The sequence below is a fragment of the Pseudophryne corroboree genome, unplaced genomic scaffold, assembly GCF_028390025.1.
Source record: "Pseudophryne corroboree isolate aPseCor3 unplaced genomic scaffold, aPseCor3.hap2 scaffold_1923, whole genome shotgun sequence".
In the NCBI taxonomy this organism is placed as follows: Eukaryota; Metazoa; Chordata; class Amphibia; order Anura; family Myobatrachidae; genus Pseudophryne; species Pseudophryne corroboree.
Genome location: NW_026968563.1, coordinates 2,830 through 26,571, shown reverse-complemented (window position 1 = coordinate 26,571; position 23,742 = coordinate 2,830). Strand labels below are relative to the sequence as shown.

At 39.2% G+C, this 23,742-nt stretch overlaps 2 non-coding genes and 1 pseudogene across 2 annotated transcripts; 2 read left to right on the top strand and 1 right to left on the bottom strand.

Annotated features, from left to right (window-relative positions):
- Nucleotides 1-14,071: 14,071 nt before the first annotated feature.
- On the bottom strand, nt 14,072-14,145 carry TRNAN-AUU (transfer RNA asparagine (anticodon AUU)). The gene has a single exon. It is a non-coding gene; the product is annotated as a tRNA-Asn (tRNA).
- Nucleotides 14,146-22,960: 8,815 nt separating this feature from the next.
- On the top strand, nt 22,961-23,124 carry LOC135004360 (U1 spliceosomal RNA). The gene has a single exon (XR_010205145.1). It is a non-coding gene; the product is annotated as a U1 spliceosomal RNA (small nuclear RNA).
- A 152-nt stretch (nt 23,125-23,276) lies between these two features.
- On the top strand, nt 23,277-23,418 carry LOC135004362 (U1 spliceosomal RNA; annotated as a pseudogene).
- Nucleotides 23,419-23,742: the final 324 nt, after the last annotated feature.

Sequence of the window (23,742 nt, the reverse complement as noted above, 5' to 3'; positions counted from 1 at the left end):
TAGGCCATCATCTACACGACATAGTCCTGAATTTTCCAATGCGCAGCTCTTTGCAAAAAAGAGAGATATTGGCAAGGAAAAGCTGTCTTGTACCTTTGCATTTTTCTCCCAAACGAAGGACACTAGAAAGAAAATTTTAAAGCCTCCTGTTAGGCCATCATCTACACGACATAGCCCTGAATTTTCCAATGCGTAGCTCTTTGCAAAAGAGAGATATTGGCAAGGAAAAGCTGTCTTGTACCTTTGCATTTTTCTCCCAAACGAAGGACACTAGAAAGATAATTTTAAAGCCTCCTGTTAGGCCATCATCTACACGACATAGCCCTGAATTTTCCAATGCGCAGCTCTTTGCAAAAGAGAGATACTGGCAAGGAAAAGCTGTCTTGTACCTTTGCATTTTTCTCCCAAACTAAGGACACTAGAAAGAAAATTTTAAAGCCTCCTGTTAGGCCATCATCTACACGACATAGCCCTGAATTTTCCAATGCGCAGCTCTTTGCAAAAGAGAGATATTGGCAAGGAAAAGCTGTCTTGTACCTTTGCATGTTTCTCCCAAACGAAGGTCACTAAAAAGAAAATTTTAAAGCCTCCTGTTAGGCCATCATCTACACGACATAGCCCTGAATTTTCCAAAGCGCAGCTCTTTGCAAAAGAGAGATATTGGCAAGGAAAAGTTGTCTTGTACCTTTGCATTTTTCTTCCAAACGAAGGACACTAGAAAGATAATTTTAAAGCCTCCTGTTAGGCCATCATCTACACGACATAGCCCTGAATTTTCCAATGCGTAGCTCTTTGCAAAAGAGAGATATTGGCAAGGAAAAGCTGTCTTGTACCTTTGCATTTTTCTCCCAAACGAAGGACACTAGAATGAAAATTTTAAAGCCTCCTGTTAGGCCATCATCTACACGACATAGCCCTTAATTTTCCAATACGTAGCTCTTTGCAAAAGAGAGATATTGGCAAGGAAAAACTGTCTTGTACCTTTGCATTTTTCTCCCAAACGAAGGACACTAGAAAGATAATTTTAAAGCCTCCTGTTAGGCCATCATCTACACGACATAGCCCTGAATTTTCCAATGCGCAGCTCTTTGCAAAAGAGAGATATTGGCAAGGAAAAGCTGTCTTGTACCTTTGCATTTTTCTCCCAAACGAAGGACACTAGAAAGAAAATTTTAAAGCCTCCTGTTAGGCTATCATCTACACGACATAGCCCTGCATTTTCCAATGCGCAGCTCTTTGCAAAAGAGAGATATTGGCAAGGAAAAGCTGTCTTGTACCTTTGCATTTTTCTCCCAAACGAAGGTCACTAGAAAGAAAATTTTAAAGCCTCCTGTAAGGCCATCATCTACACGACATAGCCCTGAATTTTCCAATGCGTAGCTCTTTGCAAAAGAGAGATATTGGCAAGGAAAAGCTGTCTTGTACCTTTGCATTTTTCTCCCAAACGAAGGACACTAGAAAGAAAATTTTAAAGTCTCCTGTTAGGCCATCATCTACACGACATAGCCCTGAATTTTCCAATGCTCAGCTCTTTGCAAAAGAGAGATATTGGCAAGGAAAAGCTGTCTTGTACCTTTGCATTTTTCTCCCAAACGAAGGACACTAGAAAGAAAATTTTAAAGCCTCCTGTTAGTGCTTCATCTACACGACATAGCCCTGAATTTTCCAATGCGTAGCTCTTTGCAAAAGAGAGATATTGGCAAGGAAAAGCTGTCTTGTACCTTTGCATTTTTCTCCCAAACGAAGGACACTAGAATGAAAATTTTAAAGCCTCCTCTTAGGCCATCATCTACACGACATAGCCCTGAATTTTCCAATGCGCAGCTCTTTGCAAAAGAGAGATATTGGCAAGGAAAAGCTGTCTTGTACCTTTGCATTTTTCTCCCAAACGAAGGACACTAGAAAGAAAATTTTAAAGCCTCCTGTTAGGCCATCATCTACACGACATAGCCCTGAATTTTGCAATGCGCAGCTCTTTGCAAAAGAGAGATATTGGCAAGGAAAAGCTGTCTTGTACCTTTGCATTTTTCTCCCAAACGAAGGTCACTAGAAAGAAAATTTTAAAGCCTCCTGTTAGGCCATCATCTACACGACATAGCCCTGAATTTTCCAATGCGTAGCTCTTTGCAAAAGAGAGATATTGGCAAGTAAAAGCTGTCTTGTACCTTTGCATTTTTCTCCCAAACGAAGGACACTAGAAAGAAAATTTTAAAGCCTCCTGTTAGGCCATCATCTACACGACATAGCCCTGAATTTTCCAATGCGCAGCTCTTTGCAAAAGAGAGATATTGGCAAGGAAAAGCTGTCTTGTACCTTTGCATTTTTCTCCCAAACGAAGGACACTAGAAAGAAAATTTTAAAGCCACCTGTTAGGCCATCATCTACACGACATAGACCTGAATTTTCCAATGCGTAGCTCTTTGCAAAAGAGAGATATTGGCAAGGAAAAGCTGTCTTGTACCTTTGCATTTTTCTCCCAAACGAAGGACACTAGAATGAAAATTTTAAAGCCTCCTGTTAGTGCTTCATCTACACGGTATAGCCCTGAATTTTCCAATGCGTAGCTCTTTGCAAAAGAGAGATATTGGCAAGGAAAAGCTGTCTTGTACCTTTGCATTTTTCTCCCAAACGAAGGACACTAGAATGAAAATTTTAAAACCTCCTGTTAGTGCTTCATCTACACGGTATAGCCCTGAATTTTCCAATGCGTAGCTCTAAAATACCAATTGAGTGATTAAACAGCTCTTCATTTCTGGCTTTATTTTTATGCTAACAAATTTGTTCTCTGAAAAGTGTCCACAAAGCCAAGTCTCTGATTAACACCTTTGTAGGGATGGTTTTTCACCTATTACTAAATTAAACTTGCTTCATTGGAAAGGCAGCAAGATGCATCCTCATTTCAATGTCTACTGAAATAATGCAAGTTGACACCAGGAAACATTAATGCCACTGCATCCTTGCTGCTTTCTCATGTGGAAGTCTGTTTAATGTGAAAACAGGGTGATATCTAATTAGCACACAGGTAATGAATTAAGAAAATCTTTATTTAAGGGTGAAGATGTTTCTCACAAAATCGTTGCCCCAATGCATCATTGAAATTCAAGCTGGAAATATGATTTTAATATATCACTTGTACATTTTGTATTGCTCTTCTGGTGACAATGTAGTTTGTTTTTGTCAATTACCATTTTAATAATAGGGTAAAGAAAATAATTGAGGTGCAATTTAGTAATAGGTGAAAAACCATCCTTAAAAAGGTGTTAATCAGAGACTTGGCTTTGTGGACACTTTTCAGAGAACAAATTTGTTAGCATAAAAATAAAGCCAGAAAATGAAGAGCTGTTTAATCACTCAATTGGATTTTTCTGCCAGCATATTTTTTTTCTCTGCAACCCACTGCTAAATTGTGCTTCCTAGCTGTTTTTATAAAATCACTGAATCAAATCTAACTCTGATTACATCAGAGAAGGCCAGGTACCCTACACCATAACAGGGGGTTTGAAATTTTGACTTGTCTACTTAAAGATCACCAAAATTTGATAACAAGGTCAATTAGGTCCCTGGGTGGGATTGAACCACCAATCTTTTAGTTAATAGCCGTACATACTAACTGATTGCGCCACAGAGACACTTTGCAAAAGTCCATACTGACAAAGGCTAATAAGCATTCATCTAAAACGTTTCCTAGAAAAACTTTAAAAAGTCAATAATCTGGAGAGTTTTTGTAAGATGTTTCTTCCATCAACCAACGAAGAAACACATTGGTACATTCCCATGATGAGTGAGTGCTTCAGGATCTCTTGCACTTACATGTGCAGCAGAGCACTGCAATGGAAGCATGCTGGGCCCATAACCCAGAGGTAGGCAGATTGAAACTATCCTCTGCTATATGCATTTTTTTTGTTAATTAAAGTAATCCAAAACTGGGATTGATATTTTGTCTCTTTTATTTTTACTTAAAGTACAATAACTTTTACCATTTTAATTTGTTTGAATAGTATATTGACAGTATTGTTTTCTTTCAAAAATCCACTTCATTTTCTTTACCCTATTATTAAAATGGTAATTGACAAAAAAAAACTACATTGTCACCAGAAGAGCAATACAAAATGTACAAGTGATATATTAAAATCATCTTTCCAGCTTGAATTTCAATGATGCATTGGGGCAACAATTTTGTGAGAAACATCTTCACCCTTAAATAAAGATTTTCGTAATTCCTTACCTGTGTGCTAATTAGATATCACCTTGTTTTCACATTAAACAGACTTCCACATGAGAAAGCAGCAAGGATGCAGTGGCGTTAATGTTTCCTGGTGTCAACCTGTATTATTTCAGTAGACATTGAAATGAGGATGCATCTTGCTGCCTTTCCAATGAAGCAAGTTTAATTTAGTAATAGGTGAAAAACCATCCCTACAAAGGTGTTAATCAGAGACTTGGCTTTGTGGACACTTTTCAGAGAACAAATTTGTTAGCATAAAAATAAAGCCAGAAAATGAAGAGCTGTTTAATCACGCAATTTGATTTTTTTGCCAGCATATTTCTTTTTCTCTGCAACCCACTGCTAAATTGTGCTTCCTAGCTGTTTTTATAAAATCACTGAATCAAATCTAACTCTGATTACATCAGAGAAGGCCAGGTACCCTACACCATAACAGGGGGTATGAAATTTGACTTGTCTACTTAAAGATCACCAAAATCTGAATACAAGGTCAATTACGTCCCTGGGTGGGATTGAACCACCAACCTTTTGGTTAATAGCCGTACACACTAACTGATTGCGCCACAGAGACACTTTCCAAAAGCACATACTGACAAATGCTAATAAGCATTCATCTAAAACGTTTCCTAGAAAAACTTAAAAAAGTCAATAATCTGGAGAGTTTTTGTAAGATGTTTCTTCTATCAACCAACGAAGAAACACATTGGTACTTTCCCATGATGAGTGAGTGCTTCAGGATCTCTTGCACTTATATGTGCAGCAGAGTACAGCAATGGAAGCATGCTGGGCCCATAACCCAGAGGTAGGCAGATTGAAACTATCCTCTGCTATATGCATTTTTTTGTTTGTTAATTAAAGTAATCCAAAACTGGGATTGATATTTTGGCTCTTTTATTTTTACTTAAAGTACAATAACTTTTACCATTTTAATTTGTTTTAATAGTATATTGACAGTATTGTTTTCTTTCAAAAATCCACTTAATTTTCTTTACCCTATTATTAAAATGGTAATTGACAAAAACAAACTACATTGTCACCAGAAGAGCAATACAAAATGTACAAGTGATATATTAAAATCATCTTTCCAGCTTGAATTTCAATGATGCATTGGGGCAACGATTTTGTGAGAAACATCTTCACCCTTAAATAAAGATTTTCTTAATTCCTTACCTGTGTGCTAATTAGATATCACCTTGTTTTCACATTAAACAGACTTCCACATGAGAAAGCAGCAAGGATGCAGTGGCGTTAATGTTTCCTGGTGTCAACCTGTATTATTTCAGTAGACATTGAAATGAGGATGCATCTTGCTGCCTTTCCAATGAAGCAAGTTTAATTTAGTAATAGGTGAAAAACCATTCCTACAAAGGTGTTAATCAGAGACTTGGCTTTGTGGACACTTTTCAGAGAACAAATTTGTTAGCATAAAAATAAAGCCAGAAAATGAAGAGCTGTTTAATCACGCAATTTGATTTTTTTGCCAGCATATTTCTTTTTCTCTGCAACCCACTGCTAAATTGTGCTTCCTAGCTGTTTTTATAAAATCACTGAATCAAATCTAACTCTGATTACATCAGAGAAGGCCAGGTACCCTACACCATAACAGGGGGTATGAAATTTGACTTGTCTACTTAAAGATCACCAAAATCTGAATACAAGGTCAATTAGGTCTCTGGGTGGGATTGAACCACCAACCTTTTGGTTAGTAGCCGTACATACTAACTGATTGCGCCACAGAGACACTTTCTGAAAGTACATACTGACAAATGCTAATAAGCATTCATCTAAAACGTTTCCTAGAAAAACTTAAAAAAGTCAATAATCTAGAGAGTTTTTGTAAGATGTTTCTTCTATCAACCAACGAAGAAACACATTGGTACTTTCCCATGATGAGTGAGTGCTTCAGGATCTCTTGCACTTATATGTGCAGCAGAGTACAGCAAAGGAAGCATGCTGGGCCCATAACCCAGAGGTAGGCAGATTGAAACTATCCTCTGCTATATGCATTTTTTTGTTTGTTAATTAAAGTAATCCAAAACTGGGATTGATATTTTGGCTCTTTTATTTTTACTTAAAGTACAATAACTTTTACCATTTTAATTTGTTTTAATAGTATATTGACAGTATTGTTTTCTTTCAAAAATCCACTTAATTTTCTTTACCCTATTATTAAAATGGTAATTGACAAAAACAAACTACATTGTCACCAGAAGAGCAATACAAAATGTACAAGTGATATATTAAAATCATATTTCCAGCTTGAATTTCAATGATGCATTGGGGCAACGATTTTGTGAGAAACATCTTCACCCTTAAATAAAGATTTTCTTAATTCCTTACCTGTGTGCTAATTAGATATCACCTTGTTTTCATATTAAACAGACTTCCACATGAGAAAGCAGCAAGGATGCAGTGGCGTTAATGTTTCCTGGTGTCAACTTGTATTATTTCAGTAGACATTGAAATGAGGATGCATCTTGCTGCCTTTCCAATGAAGCAAGTTTAATTTAGTAATAGGTGAAAAACCATCCTTACAAAGGTGTTAATCAGAGACTTGGCTTTGTGGACACTTTTCAGAGAACAAATTTGTTAGCATAAAAATAAAGCAAGAAAATGAAGAGCTGTTTAATCACTCAATTGGATTTTTCTGCCAGCATATTTTTTTTCTCTGCAACCCACTGCTAAATTGTGCTTCCTAGCTGTTTTTATAAAATCACTGAATCAAATCTAACTCTGATTACATCAGAGAAGGCCAGGTACCCTACACCATAACAGGGGGTTTGAAATTTTGACTTGTCTACTTAAAGATCACCAAAATCTGATAACAAGGTCAATTACGTCCCTGGGTGGGATTGAACCACCAACCTTTTGGTTAATAGCCGTACATACTAACTGATTGCGCCACAGAGACACTTTGCAAAAGTCCATACTGACAAAGGCTAATAAGCATTCATCTAAAACATTTCCTAGAAAAACTTTAAAAAGTCAATAATCTGGAGAGTTTTTGTAAGATGTTTCTTCCATCAACCAACGAAGAAACACATTGGTACTTTCCCATGATGAGTGAGTGCTTCAGGATCTCTTGCACTTACATGTGCAGCAGAGTACTGCAATGGAAGCATGCTGGGCCCATAACCCAGAGGTAGGCAGATTGAAACTATCCTCTGCTATATGCATTTTTTTCTGTTAATTAAAGAAATCCAAAACTGGGATTGATATTTTGTCTCTTTTATTTTTACTTAAAGTACAATAACTTTTACCATTTTAATTTGTTTTAATAGTATATTGACAGTATTGTTTTCTTTCAAAAATCCACTTCATTTTCTTTACCCTATTATTAAAATGGTAATTGACAAAAACAAACTACATTGTCACCAGAAGAGCAATACAAAATGTACAAGTGATATATTAAAATCATCTTTCCAGCTTGAATTTCAATGATGCATTGGGTCAACAATTTTGTGAGAAACATCTTCACCCTTAAATAAAGATTTTCTTAATTCCTTACCTGTGTGCTAATTAGATATCACATTGTTTTCACATTAAACAGACTTCCACATGAGAAAGCAGCAAGGATGCAGTGGCGTTAATGTTTCCTGGTGTCAACTTGTATTATTTCAGTAGACATTGAAATGAGGAAGCATCTTGCTGCCTTTCCAATGAAGCAAGTTTAATTTAGTAATAGGTGATAAACCATCCTTACAAAGGTGTTAATCAGAGACTTGGCTTTGTGGACACTTTTCAGAGAACAAATTTGTTAGCATAAAAATAAAGCCAGACAATGAAGAGCTGTTTAATCACTCAATTGGATTTTTCTGCCAGCATATTTTTTTTCTCTGCAACCCACTGCTAAATTGTGCTTCCTAGCTGTTTTTATAAAATCACTGAATCAAATCTAACTCTGATTACATCAGAGAAGGCCAGGTACCCTACACCATAATAGGGGGTTTGAAATTTTGACTTGTCTACTTAAAGATCACCAAAATTTGATAACAAGGTCAATTAGGTCCCTGGGTGGGATTGAACCACCAACCTTTTAGTTAATAGCCGTACATACTAACTGATTGCGCCACAGAGACACTTTACAAAAATAAATACTGACAAAGGCTAATAAGCATTCATCTAAAACGTTTCCTAGAAAAACTATAAAAAGTCAATAATCTGGAGAGTTTTTGTAAGATGTTTCTTCCATCAACCAACGAAGAAACACATTGGTACTTTCCCATGATGAGTGAGTGCTTCAGGATCTCTTGCACTTACATGTGCAGCAGAGTACAGCAATGGAAGCATGCTGGGCCCATAACCCAGAGGTAGGCAGATTGAAACTATCCTCTGCTATATGCATTTTTTTTTTGTTAATTAAAGTAATTCAAAACTGGGATTGATATTTTGGCTCTTTTATTTTTACTTAAAGTACAATAACTTTTACAATTTTAATTTGTTTTAATAGTATATTGACAGTATTGTTTTCTTTCAAAAATCCACTTAATTTTCTTTACCCTATTATTAAAATGGTAATTGACAAAAACAAACTACATTGTCACAAGAAGAGCAATACAAAATGTACAAGTGATATATTAAAATCATCTTTCCAGCTTGAATTTCAATGATGCATTGGGGCAACGATTTTGTGAGAAACATCTTCACCCTTAAATAAAGATTTTCTTAATTCCTTACCTGTGTGCTAATTAGATATCACCTTGTTTTCACATTAAACAGACTTCCACATGAGAAAGCAGCAAGGATGCAGTGGCGTTAATGTTTCCTGGTGTCAACTTGTATTATTTCAGTAGACATTGAAATGAGGATGCATCTTGCTGCCTTTCCAATGAAGCAAGTTTAATTTAGTAATAGGTGAAAAACCATCCTTACAAAGGTGTTAATCAGAGACTTGGCTTTGTGGACACTTTTCAGAGAACAAATTTGTTAGCATAAAAATAAAGCCAGAAAATGAAGAGCTGTTTAATCACTCAATTGGATTTTTCTGCCAGCATATTTTTTTTCTCTGCAACCCACTGCTAAATTGTGCTTCCTAGCTGTTTTTTATAAAATCACTGAATCAAATCTAACTCTGATTACATCAGAGAAGGCCAGGTACCCTACACCATAAGAGGGGGCTTGAAATTTTGACTTGTCTACTTAAATATCACCAAAATCTGATCACAAGGTCAATTACGTCCCTGGGTAGGATTTAACCACCAACCTTTTGGTTAATAGCCGTACACACTAACCAATTGCGCCACAGAGACACTTTGCAAAAAGTACATACTGACAAAGGCTAATAAGCATTCATCTAGAACGTTTCCTAGAAAAACTTTAAAAAGTCAATAATCTGGAGAGTTTTTGTAAAATGTTTCTTCCATCAACCAACGAAGAAACACATTGGTACTTTCCCATGATGAGTGAGTGCTTCAGGATCTCTTGCACTTACATGTGCAGCAGAGTACAGCAACGGAAGCATGCTGGGCCCATAACCCAGAGGTAGGCAGATTGAAACTATCCTCTGCTATATGCAATTTTTTTTTGTCAATTAAAGTAATTCAAAACTGGGATTGATATTTTGGCTCTTTTATTTTTACTTAAAGTACAATAACTTTTACCATTTTAATTTGTTTTAATAGTATATTGACAGTATTGTTTTCTTTCAAAAATCCACTTAATTTTCTTTACCCTATTATTAAAATGGTAATTGACAAAAACAAACTACATTGTCACCAGAAGAGCAATACAAAATGTACAAGTGATATATTAAAATCATCTTTCCAGCTTGAATTTCAATGATGCATTGGGGCAACGATTTTGTGAGAAACATCTTCACCCTTAAATAAAGATTTTCTTAATTCCTTACCTGTATGCTAATTAGATATCACCTTGTTTTCGCATTAAACAGACTTCAACATGAGAAAGCAGCAAGGATGCAGTGGCGTTAATGTTTCCTGGTGTCAACCTGTATTATTTCAGTAGACATTGAAATGAGGATGCATCTTGCTGCCTTTCCAATGAAACAAGTTTAATTTAGTAATAGGTGAAAAACCATCCTTACAAAGGTGTTAATCAGAGACTTGGCTTTGTGGACACTTTTCAGAGAACAAATTTGTTAGCATAAAAATAAAGCCAGAAAATGAAGAGCTGTTTAATCACTCAATTGGATTTTTCTGCCAGCATATTTTTTTTCTCTGCAACCCACTGCTAAATTGTGCTTCCTAGCTGTTTTTATAAAATCACTGAATCAAATCTAACTCTGATTACATCAGGGAAGGCCAGATACCCACACCATAACAGAGGGTTTGAAATTTTGACTTGTCGACTTAAATATCACCAAAATCTGATCACAAGGTCAATTACGTCCCTGGGTGGGATTGAACCACCAACCTTTTGGTTAATAGCCGAACACACTAACCGATTGCGCCACAGAGACACTTTGCAAAAAGTACATACTGACAAAGGCTAATAAGCATTCATCTAGAACGTTTCCTAGAAAAACTTAAAAAAGTCAATAATCTGGAGAGTTTTTGTAAGATGTTTCTTCCATCAACCAACGAAGAAACACATTGGTACTTTCCCATGATGAGTGAGTGCTTCAGGATCTCTTGCACTTACATGTGCAGCAGAGTACTGCAATGGAAGCATGCTGGGCCGATAACCCAGAGGTAGGCAGATAGAAACTATCCTCTGCTATATGCATTTTTTTTTAATTAAAGTAATCCAAAATTGGGATTGATATTTTAGCTCTTTTATTTTTACTTAAAGTACAATAACTTTTACCATTTTAATTTGTTTAATAGTATATTGACAGTATTGTTTTCTTTCAAAAATCCACTTAATTTTCTTTACCCTATTATTAAAATGGTAATTGACAAAAACAAACTACATTGTCACCAGAAGAGCAATACAAAATGTACAAGTGATATATTAAAATCATCTTTCCAGGTTGAATTTCAATGATGCATTGGGGCAACGATTTTGTGAGAAACATCTTCACCCTTAAATAAAGATTTTCTTAATTCCTTACCTGTGTGCTAATTAGATATCACCTTGTTTTCACATTAAACAGACTTCCACATGAGAAAGCAGCAAGGATGCAGTGGCGTTAATGTTTCCTGGTGTCAACCTGTATTATTTCAGTAGACATTGAAATGAGGATGCATCTTGCTGCCTTTCCAATGAAGCAAGTTTAATTTAGTAATAGGTGAAAAACCATCCTTACAAAGGTGTTAATCAGAGACTTGGCTTTGTGGACACTTTTCAGAGAACAAATTTGTTAGCATAAAAATAAAGCCAGAAAATGAAGAGCTGTTTAATCACTCAATTGGATTTTTCTGCCAGCATATTTTTTTTCTCTGCAACCCACTGCTAAATTGTGCTTCCTAGCTGTTTTTATAAAATCACGGAATCAGATCTAACTCTGATTACATCAGGGAAGGCCAGCTACCAACACCATAACAGGGGGTTTGAAATTTTGACTTGTCGACTTAAATATCACCAAAATCTGATCACAAGGTCAATTACGTCCCTGGGTGGGATTGAACCACCAACCTTTTGGTTAATAGCCGAACACACTAACCGATTGCGCCACAGATACACTTTGCAAAAAGTACGTACTGACAAAGGCTAATAAGCATTCATCTAGAACGTTTCCTAGAAAAACTTTAAAAAGTCAATAATCTGGAGAGTTTTTGTAAGATGTTTCTTCCATCAACCAACGAAGAAACACATTGGTACTTTCCCATGATGAGTGAGTGCTTCAGGATCTCTTGCACTTACATGTGCAGCAGAGTACTGCAATGGAAGCATGCTGGGCCCATAACCCAGAGGTAGGTAGATTGAAACTATCCTTTGCTATATGCATTTTTTTTGTTAATTAAAGTAATCCAAAACTGGGATTGATATTTTTGCTCTTTTATTTTTACTTAAAGTACAATAACTTTTACAATTTTAATTTGTTTTAATAGTATATTGACAGTATTGTTTTATTTCAAAAATCCACTTAATTTTCTTTACCCTATTATTAAAATGGTAATTGACAAAAACAAACTACATTGTCACCAGAAGAGCAATACAAAATGTACAAGTGATATATTAAAATCATCTTTCCAGGTTGAATTTCAATGATGCATTGGGGCAACGATTTTGTGAGAAACATCTTCACCCTTAAATAAAGATTTTCTTAATTCCTTACCTGTGTGCTAATTAGATATCACCTTGTTTTCACATTAAACAGACTTCCACATGAGAAAGCAGCAAGGATGCAGTGGCGTTAATGTTTCCTGGTGTCAACCTGTATTATTTCAGTAGACATTGAAATGAGGATGCATCTTGCTGCCTTTCCAATGAAGCAAGTTTAATTTAGTAATAGGTGAAAAACCATCCTTACAAAGGTGTTAATCAGAGACTTGGCTTTGTGGACACTTTTCAGAGAACAAATTTGTTAGCATAAAAATAAAGCCAGAAAATGAAGAGCTGTTTAATCACTCAATTGGATTTTTCTGCCAACATATTTTTTTTCTCTGCAACCCACTGCTAAATTGTGCTTCCTAGCTGTTTTTATAAAATCACTGAATCAAATCTAACTCTGATTACATCAGGGAAGGCAAGGTACCCACACCATAACAGGGGGTTTGAAATTTTGACTTGTCGACTTAAATATCACCAAAATCTGATCACAAGGTCAATTACGTCCCTTGGTGGGATTGAAACACCAACCTTTTGGTTAATAGCCGAACACACTAACCGATTGCGCCACAGAGACACTTTGCAAAAAGTACATACTGACAAAGGCTAATAAGCATTCATCTAGAACGTTTCCTAGAAAAACTTAAAAAAGTCAATAATCTGGAGAGTTTTTGTAAGATGTTTCTTCCATCAACCAACGAAGAAACACATTGGTACTTTCCCATGATGAGTGAGTGCTTCAGGATCTCTTGCACTTACATGTGCAGCAGAGTACTGCAATGGAAGCATGCTGGGCCGATAACCCAGAGGTAGGCAGATTGAAACTATCCTCTGCTATATGCATTTTTTTTTAATTAAAGTAATCCAAAATTGGGATTGATATTTTAGCTCTTTTATTTTTACTTAAAGTACAATAACTTTTACCATTTTAATTTGTTTAATAGTATATTGACAGTATTGTTTTCTTTCAAAAATCCACTTAATTTTCTTTACCCTATTATTAAAATGGTAATTGACAAAAACAAACTACATTGTCACCAGAAGAGCAATACAAAATGTACAAGTGATATATTAAAATCATCTTTCCAGCTTGAATTTCAATGATGCATTGGGGCAACGATTTTGTGAGAAACATCTTCACCCTTAAATAAAGATTTTCTTAATTCCTTACCTGTGTGCTAATTAGATATCACCTTGTTTTCACATTAAACAGACTTCCACATGAGAAAGCAGCAAGGATGCAGTGGCGTTAATGTTTCCTGGTGTCAACCTGTATTATTTCAGTAGATATTGAAATGACGATGCATCTTGCTGCCTTTCCAATGAAGCAAGTTTAATTTAGTAATAGGTGAAAAACCATCCCTACAAAGGTGTTAATCAGATACTTGGCTTTGTGGACACTTTTCAGAGAACAAATTTGTTAGCTTAAAAATAAAGCCAGAAAATGAAGAGCTGTTTAATCACTCAATTGGATTTTTTTGCCAGCATATTTCTTTTTCTCTGCAACCCACTGCTAAATTGTGCTTCCTAGCTGTTTTTTTTTTATAAAATCACTTAATCAAATCTAACTCTGATTACATCAGAGAAGGCCAGGTACCCTACACCATAAGAGGGGGTTTGAAATTTTGACTTGTCTACTTAAAGATCACCAAAATCTGATAACAAGGTAAATTACGTCCCTGGGTGGGATTGAACCACCAACCTTTTGGTTAATAACCAAACACGCTAACTGATTGCGCCACAGAGACACTTTGCAAACGTATGTTCTGACAAACGCTAATAAGCATTCATGTAGAACGTTTCCTAGAAAAACTTTAAAAGTCAATAATCTGGAGAGTTTTTGTAAGATGTTTCTTCCATCAATCAACGAAGAAACACATTGGTACTTTCCCATGATGAGTGAGTGCTTCAGGATCTCTTGCACTTACATGTGCAGCAGAGTACTGCAATGAAAGCATTCTGGGCCCATAACCCAGAGGTAGGCAGATTGAAACTATCCTCTGCTATATGCATACTATATTATTGCATACTATGCAATAATGTTTCAATTTGCATTACCCAGCAGAATTAGCTTTGCATATATAGATATAGTGCAGCAGAATATATTGGTGGTTGTAGTCAATTGTAATTACCTGTAGGTGACAAGAAGAGAAGAAACGTAAATTCACAATCGACATCAGCTGAAGATAAATTGATACTGATTGAACGCTGCTGTTATGTGTCAATTTTATCACGCTTTGATAAAAATGCACGCTTAGATCAATAAATGCACAGCCAAATGGCTTTGCACAGCCTACACCATTGGACTTAAGTAGAAGACTATTACAAGTGAAACCAATAATTGAAATCTGTAACCACACCCCACCCCCTCAAATGCCAGGCAATAAATTACCTTAAAAACAACAACCAGGCATTCCACAAAGATTAAACTGGGTCTATATCATTCAAAACTTTAAAAAAGTACTTCAAAATCACATACTATGCAATAATGTTTCAATTTGCATTACCCAGCAGAATTAGCATTGCATATATAGATATAGTGCAGCAGAATATAATGGTGGTTGTAGTCAATTGTAATTACTCAGCAGAATTAGCTTTGCATATATAGATATAGTGCAGCAGAATATATTGGTGGTTGTAGTCAATTGTAATTACCCAGCAGAATTAGCTTGCATATATAGATATAGTGCAGCAGAATATATTGGTGGTTGTATTCAATTGTAATTACCCAGCAGAATTAGCTTTGCATATATATAGTGCAGCAGAATATATTGGTGGTTGTAGTCAATTGTAATTACCCAGCAGCAGCTCTACTGCACTCAACATCACCAGTGCTCACAATATATATAATGCTATATACTATGCCATAGTGGTGCTTACTATATAACACCTCCTACTGCGTTCCCCCTGGCAATGAGCATGACACCCAGAGAGTGAAACCCCTGGCAATGAGCATGACACCCAGCACGTGAAACTCTTGGCGTTGAGCAGTTTTTGTAAAAGTAATTAGAAGCTTTACTGTAGGGCATAGTGTATCACAGATATTGTGGTGAGTGACATAATATGTTCCAAAGGGCATTAATGTGTGGGGCTTAACATGGTGGAAATGACTGTACTTTTTTCCCTGTGGTGGCCGAGGTCTGTTGGTGCAGGGTCAAGAACTGGGGTGTAAGGTAGTCTTTGCCTGAAAGGCTACGCCCATTTTATGGAGACCATACCCATTTTTGCGAGGTCACGCCCCCCCATCCCGTTCGGAGCGCTCATGCAAATATAGTTTTTTTTATATATATATATGGGGGAGGGGCACAATTTTTAATGCCAATGGTGGCGGGGGGCACGCATTTTTAAATCTCGCATTTGAAGCCAAATTGTTTAGAAACACCCCTGCAAGAAAATATCTGCAAATCCAATGTTACCATAAGTGTGGCATATACCTGCGCTTGCTCGCGGGGTGAGAACATCTCCCTAATTTAATTCAGCGATATGAATAGAGGTTGTGCAGCAGCCACAGAAAGGGTTAATCTCTGCAGCTTGTCACTAAATTACATTGTTGCAATTTTAGCTGGGAGCTGCAATAATTACTCTAATACATAACACAACCAACACTTCTATATTCACACAATATACTGCATGGTGAATATAGAAGTGGTGCTTGCTAAACAGCACCTCCTACTGCATTCCACATCACCGCTGGTCACACTCATATCAGGCCCATAATGCTGTATACTATGCCATAGTGGTGCTTACTATATAACACCAGGTGCTGTGCAGTGGTCAAAACACACTAACTGGTCCCATGCTGTTGTTGAACTAAAGGCCTATACACACGATGAGATTCGGTCTATGCTAATAGGTTTAAAAAGGTTACATAAAAGCTACTTTGGGGTATATGCAATTCACGGCGAATCGCGGCAAATTATGGCCGTTTTTAAATTCGACACAATTCGACATGTGAATTCCGGCAGGTGGCTGCCGGAATTCACCATATTCAATGAAAAACGGATTCGACAGTCCCGCGGGCGAAAAACGGCCAATTTGCCGTATTTTGCCGCGAATTAAAAAAACGGGAAAAAACGGGAAAAACACGAAAAAAAAAATGGCGTGGGGTCCCCCCTCCAAAGCATAACCAGCCTCGGGCTCTTCGAGCTGGTCCTGGTTCCAAAAATGCGGGGGGAAAATTGGGCAGGGATCCCCCGTATTTTTAAAACCAGCACCGGGCTCTGCGCCTGGTGCTGGTGCAAAAAATACGGGGGACAAAAAGAGTAGGGGTCCCCCGTATTTTTTACACCAGCATCGGGCTCCACTAGCTGGACAGATAATGCCACAGCCGGGGGTCACTTTTATGCAGTGCCCTGCGGCCGTGGCATTAAATATCCAACTAGTCACCCCTGGCCGGGGTACCCTGGGGGAGTGGGGACCCCTTCAATCAAGGGGTCCCCAGCCACCCAAGGGCAAGGGGTGAAGCCCGAGGCTGTCCCCCCCATCCAATGGCTGCGGATGGGAGGCTGATAGCCTAGAGTAAAATGACAAGAATATTGTTTTTTCCAGAAGAACTACAAGTCCCAGCAAGCCTCCCCCGCATACTGGTACTTGGAGAACCACAAGTACCAGCATGCGGGAGAAAAACGGGCCCGCTGGTACCTGTAGTTCTACTGGGAAAAAATACCCAAATAAAAACAGGACACAGACACCGTGACAGTAAAACTTTATTACACACTGCCGACACATTCATACTTACCTATGTTGACACGCCGACTGCCACGGTCTCCGACGATCCGAGGGTACCTGTGAAAAAAATTATACTCACCTTCCAGCGTCCAGAGGTACATCCACGTCCAGAGATACATCCACGTACTTGGCAAAAAAAGAAAACGGACACACGGACCACCGGACTGAAAGGGGTCCCATGCTGACACATGAGACCCCTTACCCCGAATGCCGGGACACCACGTGACTCCTGTCACTGAAGTCCCTTCAGCCAATCAGGAAGCGCTACTTCCGTGGCGCTCACCTGATTGGCTGTGCGCTGTCTGTGCTGTGACAGCGCATCGCACAGCTCCGTCCATTATATTCAATGGTGGGAACTTAGCGGCTAGCGGTGAGGTCACCCGCCGGTCAGCGGCTGACCGCGGGTAACCCCACCGCTGACGGCAAAGTTCCCACCATTGAAACTAATGGACCGAGCTGTGCGATGCGCTGTCACAGCACAGACAGCGCACAGCCAATCAGGTGAGCGCCACGGAAGTAGCGCTTCCTGATTGGCTGAAGGGACTTCAGTGACAGGAGTCACGTGGTGTCCCGGCATTCGGGGTAAGGGGTCTCATGTGTCAGCATGGGACCCCTTTCAGTCCGGTGGTCCGTGTGTCCATTTTCTTTTTTTGCCAAGTACGTGGATTTATCTCTGGACCCTGGCTGAGGTGAGTATATTGAACTTTTCTTTTCAGGTATCCGTGGATTCTACATGGAGAAGAGGACCGATGTCGGCGTGTGAACATAGGTAAGTATGTGTGTGTCGGCAGTGTGTAATAAAGTTTTACTGTCACGGTGCCTGTGTCCTGTTTTTATTTGGGTATTTTTTTCCCAGTAGTACTACAGGTACCAGCGGGCCCGTTTTTCTCCCGCATGCTGGTACTTGTGGTTCTCCAAGTACCAGCTTGCGGGGGAGGCTTGCTGGGACTTGTAGTACTACTGGAAAAAACAATATTCTTGTCATTTTACTCAAGGCTATCAGCCTCCCATCCGCAGCCCTTGGATGGGGGGGACAGCCTCGGGCTTCACCCCTGGCCCTTGGGTGGCTGGGGGGGGGACCCCTTGATTGAAGGGGTCCCCACTCCCCCAGGGTACCCCGGCCAAGGGTGACTAGTTGGATATTTAATGCCACGGCCGCAGGGCACTGTATAAAAGTGACCCCCGGCTGTGGCATTATCTGTCCAGCTAGTGGAGCCCGATGCTGGTGTAAAAAATACGGGGGACCCCTGCTCGTTTTGTCCCCCGTATTTTTTGCACCAGCACCAGGCGCAGAGCCCGGTGCTGGTTTTAAAAATACGGGGGATCCCTGCCCAATTTTTCCCCGCATTTTTAGAACCAGGACCAGCTCGAAGAGCCCGAGGCTGGTTATGCTTTGGAGGGGGGACCCCACGCCATTTTTTTTTAAAATTTTCCCGTTCCAGCACTAAAAAATAAATAAATAAATAATATTTTAAAAAATATATAAATAATACTTGTGCCTCCAAAAAAAAAAAAAAAAAAAAAAGTACCTAATCCCTTCTAATATAAATAGATATGCTATTCCCACAAAAAAAAAACACACAAAAAAAACATGTTTAAATTTTTTTTTATTGTTTTCACCCTCCAAAGTGTGACGGATTGAAAATGACGAATTTACTGTCTAAAAGCACTGCTGTCGAATTTCCAAACTTGAATTGAATATGCTTTTGTAGAATTGCAGCACTTGTATCATTGCAGAAAAGTCGAATTTGCAAAAAGTCGAATTTCAAAAAGTCGAATTTTGAAAGTCCGTTTTTTTGACGGAAAGCACTGAATTGCATTGACAATTTTTTTTTTTTGGGGGGAAAATGACCCGAAATTCGACAATTTCGGGAATTCGACCACAATTGCATATACCCCTTTATGTATTTATTAATTAAAGTTTTTAAGTTGTATTTTACAACCATACAATGATATGATATATAATGTATCGTATAATCATTACATAATGTTGATGGCATTGAATAGTCTCTTCCTTGACTAGTGGCAGCAGCTTCAGCACTAGGTGGAAGTGGATCTTGAGCTTTCCCTATTTTACCCTCCACCTTTTTGTTCTCCATTTTTTAATGTGTGGAATTATATGCCAGTAATATATCTGGAATTAGACGGTGGTAATGTCTGGAATTAGATACCACTAGATAGATACCAGATATCACTGTGACTGGAATGATGACATATGCACAGTGACAGGACACTACCACAGCACCCTACAGCAGCCATATGCGGCACAAGACACTGGAGTATTAGTAATGTACTGTAGTATACTGAGCACCACAAGACAATGAGCAGTGATACGGAGCACTGATGAGATTACTAGAACTGACACTGAGCAGCCAGATGCAGCACTGGACTATTAGTAATGTTCTGTAGTATACTGAGCACCACAATGCAGCACAAGACAATGAGCAGTGATACTGAGCACTGATGAGGATACTAGAACTGACACTGAGCAGCAAGATGCAGCACTGGACTATTAGTAATGTACTCTAGTATACTGAGCACCACAATGCAGCACAAGACAATGAGCAGTGATACTGAGCACTGATGAGGATACTACTGAGAACTGACACTGAGCAGGAGAGACACACTACAATTTCATCTTGCGCCTCTTTTTTTATTTATCTTTGCATCATGTGCTGTTTGGGGCTATTTTTTTAAGTACCATCCTGTCTGACACTGCAGTGCCACTCCTAGATGGGCCAGGTGTTTGTGCTGCCCAATTGGGTCGCTTAGCTTAGTCATCCAGGGACCTTGGTGCAAATTTTAGGACTAAAAATAATATTGGGAGGTGTGAGGTGTTCAGAATAGACTGGAAAGGAGTAGAAATTATGGTTATTGAGCTTAATACTATAGGATCAAAATTACCCCCAAATTCTATGATTTTAGCTGTTTGAGGGTTTAAAAAAAAATCACCCGAATACAAAACCCAAAAGGTGGTTTTGCCAAAACGCGTCCGTATCCAAAACACAACTGCGGATCCGAATCCAAAACCAAAACATGAAACACGAAAAATGCCCGCTGCACATCTCTAGTTAGGGGAGAAGCATGTAGCCTTGTAGACTATGCACAGCTATATCTAGAAAAATATACGATCTAATCTTTAACCAACCAATGCAAGAAAGTATTTAATGTGAAAATACGAAACACTAGACTAATTGGAGGTGCGCCCTAAAGCAAATTACAATGTTAGGATTAGGGGGTTCGGAAAGACCTCTAGTGTATACACTACTATATACATTTTAAGAAAGAAAGGTACAAATTACATATTCACATTGCATCTATGGGCTGGATTCAAATGTCCCTTTCCTCCCTCAATCGTGCCCGTCAGCAGCTATTCTAATGTTGCTGCCAACGGGTGCGACATGTTTATTTCAGCTCGCTACCCCCAGGGGAAACAAGCTGAAATGTGTGCAAAGAGACCCATTTGGGCAACCAAACGGTGTCTTTTCACGATCGCGCCCATTACTTTATTCAGGTTTAGGTGCTTTGTGCACCTAAACCAGAGTGTAATGGGCGCAATAATTGAGGGCATTTGAATTTCCCTTATATGTGTGTGTGTGTGATATACACACAGACACACATACTATGGCCCTCATTCCGAGTTGATCGCTCAGTATTTTTCTTCGCATCGCAGTGAAAATCCGCTTAGTACGCATGCGCAATGTTCGCACTGCGACTGCGCCAAGTAACTTTACTATGAAGAAAGTATTTTTACTCACGGCTTTTTCTTCGCTCCGGCGATCGTAATGTGATTGACAGGAAATGGGTGTTACTGGGCGGAAACACGGCGTTTCAGGGGCGTGTGGCTGAAAACGCTACCGTTTCCGGAAAAAAACGCAGGAGTGGCCGGAGAAACGGTGGGAGTGCCTGGCCGAACGCTGGGTGTGTTTGTGACGTCAACCAGGAACGACAAGCACTGAACTGATCGCACAGGCAGAGTAAGTCTGGAGCTACTCTGAAACTGCTAAGTAGTTAGTAATCGCAATATTGCGAATACATCGGTCGCAATTTTAAGAAGCTAAGATTCACTCCCAGTAGGCGGCGGCTTAGCGTGTGTAACTCTGCTAAATTCGCCTTGCGACCGATCAACTCGGAATGAGGGCCTATATTTCTTTATATAATGGACACCTCAGTTTCTATTCATTCATGTCCTGCCCCCTACTCTGTCAGACCCCTTCCCCTCTACTTTTCTGACCCCAAACGCCACTCATTCTTGTTGAGTGCTGGTGGGCCCATTCAGAATTTTGCTATGGGGACCACAAAGGTCTAGTTACGTCACTGGGCAGGGTTATAGAGGAGGCGGTGCAAGGCATCCTGGGAACAGTCAAAGCTTTAGCCTGTTGGTGCCTTGGATCAAGATCCAACTCTACACCCCTATGTTAGTGTAGTGCCTTTTGGGGTTAAGGTTTTACAGAAAGTTACAGGTTTTTTTAATTTAGTAAAATATGCCCCATTTTAAAGATAGGGCATTTAAATTTGTTGCACCTGTGCAGTACATAGCAGCCTGCAGGGCATGTACAGTGGCTTCATTTGGGTGCACATACATTGCCGGCTCCTGGTCGCAAACTGAAATTATTGTGTGTAAGTGTAATTAGCTGTGTTTATGTCATACAGGGGGGTGGGGGAGGTTTGTGGTTGGTGGGGGGCACGCTGTGTGATTATTATCCTGCATCTATACATACATGCGCTGACACCTGGACATACACTGATGTACCCACACCTAATATCCATACATACACACCCTGACACCTGGACATACACTAACATTCCCACACCTGCATCTATACATACACACGCTGACACCTGGACATACACCAACATACAAGCACCTGCATCTATATATACACGCGCTGACAAATGGACATACACCGACGTACCCACACTTGCATCTATACATACATGCACTGACATCTGGACATACAAGCACCTGCATCTATACATACACGCGCTGACATCTGAACCTACACTGACGTTCCCACACCTGCATCTATACATACACATTCTGACACCTGGACATACACAGACGTACCCACACCTGCATCTATACATACACGCGTTGACACCTGGACGCACACCGACGTACACACACCTACATCTATATATGCATGGATGCAAATGTGGGTACGTTGTAGCATACCGCTGTGTTTCACCAACCATCACAGCGCTCTCCCCCTATTTTCTTTCATTACTCACGTGAGTTACATATGAACTTTAACTGCAGTAAATAAGAGGCGTTGGTTACAACTGTTGCTGTTCATCCACAAGAAGGAATTTAATGTATCAATTACAATTGGAAAGTAACGATTTAATTACAACAGCTGTATCCAGGAGGATTTTTTGGACACTTTAATAGACATTCCGTTGTCATCAAGGGCAATATGAAATAGATACTGATTACATTTAGATATGGATAGTGGTGCCTATATATGTTGACTCCATTGTATTTTGTTGAATGTGGGTTTCTTCTGTCTATATATATTTTTTTTTAAATAAAGAGCTTGTATATTCTATTTTTTGCGCTCCCTTGATAACAAGTGTGATTATCTTTAAAATTTGGTTTATTATTGGTAGAACAGTACTAACTATGGGAGCAGCATTTTATAATATATGGTAAAAATTAATAGATGTATAAAGATTAAATAAGCAACAAATTGGTGAAATAGATAAGTTTTGATAGGAGCGCTGGGTTCTATATATATATATATATTGACATTTGGTTATATATATGTATAGACTTTATAAATTCTTGACAGAGATGTGCCTGAGCAGCAGCCCTCCCCAGCCCTATCTCAAATCATACTTATTTTGCATAGGAGATACCATGGTCATGAAGATTGTTCTCCCAGGGTGAGGTTCATTCATTGCATTCTGGGTATGCTGATCCCTGTGATTTCCCCAAATGTGGGAAACTGGACTGCATTATTTGTGGTAGTGAGGTACTGTGTTTGTGCTTTCCTCTGGTCAGCTCTGGTAAAAGTCAGATTTCTTTATCTCAGATCTTCCTCTAGCCTTGTTCTTCTTTCGAGAGTTCCCTTGTGCTGCCTCAGTTGGATCTCCTTCACTTGACAGGGGGGTGCCCGAGCAGCGACCCTCCCCAGCTCTAGCCCAACTCCTACTTACCTGCCAGGTGAGATACTATGATCATGAAGGTGCTTCTCCCAGGGCAAGGCTCACCCATTGCACTCTGGGTGTGCTGCTCCTGCGGTTTCCCCAAATGTTGGACACTTGATTGCATAATTTGTGTTTTCCCTGGTCGGCTCTCGTATAATATAGATCTCTTTGTCTCAGGTCTCTCTCCAGCCTAGTTTGCTGTCTGTTTCCACTTCTCTTTTCTTGAGCCACTCCCTTCTATGCCCTTGCTCACTATCCTGACTTCTCCAGTCTGCTTACTTTGTGCCTTCCAACGCACAATACAAACTACAGGTAGTGCTGCAGGGCCCACGCCCTTTTACTTGCCTTACAGAGCAGCTCTGGAGCTGTTACAGTGCCCAGCTGCTGCAAGAAATCAGCTTGAATGCTTCAGGGGCTGGGGCATAGCCAACATGAGCCCCACACCGAAGGAGGGTGGAGGTGTTTAA